General features: G+C 44.0%; 1 pseudogene across 1 annotated transcript; it reads right to left on the reverse strand.

Annotated features, from left to right (window-relative positions):
- Window positions 1–581: 581 nt before the first annotated feature.
- Window positions 582–2,234, reverse strand: LOC308616783 (elongation factor 1-alpha 1-like; annotated as a pseudogene). The gene has a single exon. The product of its transcript is annotated as an elongation factor 1-alpha 1-like (transcript).
- Between the last annotated feature and the right edge of the window lie 225 nt (window positions 2,235–2,459).

The following is a 2,459-nucleotide window of genomic DNA, read 5'->3' on the forward strand; positions in this document are numbered from 1 at the left end:
TCCAGTATATTACAATACAGTATTGGGTTTCTAAAAATAAATTTAAACAGAAAAAACTTCAATTTAGGCATTCAATCAATGATTTTCTTTATTTTCAATTTTTGTGTAGGGTGGGGAGCATGGAAGAGAGGGGAAAAAAAAACCCCAAAGTGTAACATTGCAGGAACAGTGTATATTTCATGTATTATAATAGAATTAGCATACTCCCTGATAAATTCCTCAAAACTGTGACCATGTTAGATTTCCAGTGGAGGTGGGAAATCTATAAAGCGGCAGTGCTTTGGAAATCAAATTTCTTTTTACCTGTACTCCACGTACGCGTGACTTTGAAATGGTGTTTTTATTAACAACGTAGATCTATTGGGAGGCATCCTTGCCGCCTCTGCCCCAGCTCATTCCTCTCTTCCCTGTTTCCATTCTCTTCATCTTAGTCTTCACTCCCCACTTTTTTTTTCTCATTAAACTTTCTTTTAATGGTTTTCAAAATTCTGTGACAGATTTTTGGTCAAGTTGTTTCCATGAAACTACTGATTTTTTAAAACGAATACCTTACACACACACAAAAACAAATGGTTCACAAAACATTCTCCTTTCCTCCTGAAGGTTTTATGATGCATTATGATCACTAACTAGTCTTTTACTATTAAACTTAAATGGCCAATTCAGACCACCCATTCTGAGACTGTTCTACCACGATTAAGAGCAGGCTGGCAGGTATGAGGGATAATATTCATTTAGTCTTCTGAGTCTTCCCAGCAGACTTGGTGACTGAACCAGCTCCAGCCACCTTCTTGTCCTCTGCTCTGATGACACCTGTGGCAACCGATTGTGTCTTATCTCACAAACAGCAAAAGGGCCCAGAGGCGGATAGGCAGGGAAGCTATCAACACAGGTGGGCTTGTCAGGAACCACATCAACTCAGCAGCATCACCACATGGCAAGAATTTGGGCCCAGAACAACAATCAATCTTCCTCCTCGGCTCAGCAAACTTGCAAGCAATGTGAGCTGTGTGACAATTCAGCGCAGGTGTGTAGCCAGCCCTGATTTGGCCTGGATACGGTTCAGGATCATCACCCAAGCCATGAAGCCAGCTGCTTCCACTGGTGGGTCATTTTTGCTATCCCACCAGCCCCAATGCCCACGATGAACATCTTTGACAGACACATTCTTGACACTGAAGCTCACACTGTCCCCAGGAAGAGCTTCACTCAAAGCTTCATGGTGCGTTTCAACAGACTTTACTTCAGTTGCCTGGAGCAAATGACCACCATGCTAGGGGTGAGAACACCAGTCTCCACTCGGCTGCCAGGGACAGTGCCAATACTACCAATTTTGTAGATGTCCTGGAGGGGGAGAGGCAAGGGCTTGTCAGTTGGATGAGTTGATGGCAGGATGCGATCCCAAGCCTCAAGCAGCATGGTTCCACTGGCATTGCCACATTCACAGGTGACTTTCCATCCCTGGAACCAAGGCATGTTAGCACTTGGCTCCAGCATGCTATCACCATTCCAACCCGAAATTGGCACAAATGCTACTGTGTCGGGGTTGAGTCAATTTTCTTAATGTAGGTGCTGACTTCCTTTATGATTTCCTTGTATCACTGCTGGCCACAGAGTAGCTCAGTGGGATCCATTTTGTTAACACCAGCAATTCGTTGTTTCACACCCAGTGTGGAAACCAGAAGGGCATGCTGACGGTCTGCCTGTTCTTGAAGATCCCTGCTTCAAATTCACCAACACCAGGAACAACAATCAGATCAGCTCAGTCAGCAGGAGATGTGCCTGAAATCATGTTTTGGATAAAGTCTCTGTGTCTTGGGGCATCAGTGATGGTCACAAAATACTTGCTGGTTTTGAATTTCCATAGGGAGCTATCAATGGTGACACCAAGCTCACCTTCAGCTTACAGTCTATCCAAGACCCAGACCTCCTTGAAGGAGCCCTTTCCCATCTCAGCAGACTCCTTCTCAATTTTTTTGATGGTTCTTCTGTCAATCCCACCATATTTCTAGGTCAGGTGGCTAGCAGTGGTAGACTTGCCCGAATCTATGTGTCCAGTGATGACCATGTTGATAGGCGTCTATTCCTTTCCCATCTTGGCTTAGATTTAGCAGTGGTTTTCATGACATCTGTGTTCTGGCAGCAAACCCAATGCTTCTTCCCTCTTTTTATTTCTTTAATTCCCATTTTTCTCCTTTTGACTTTGCTTTGCCTTCAGTGTGCACATTGGACCTTAGCCCTCGGTGAACTAACACTTAACAGTTTCATGACCCTTAAACCACATCAAGAAAGTCACAAAAGGCTCCTCGAAGGATCAGGAAGAAATACTGCACCTATAACTACACACAGCTGACTTTCTAGGTCTCCTTCAATCATAACTTCAACCTCAAAAAGCAGTTGACAAGGCCCTCTAATTGTTTACAACATTTGTTAGAACCCTGGATGCAGTTTGGTTTGGA

Source organism: Mesoplodon bidens, assembly GCF_964165515.1.
Source record: "Mesoplodon bidens genome assembly, chromosome: 4".
In the NCBI taxonomy this organism is placed as follows: domain Eukaryota; kingdom Metazoa; phylum Chordata; class Mammalia; order Artiodactyla; family Ziphiidae; genus Mesoplodon; species Mesoplodon bidens.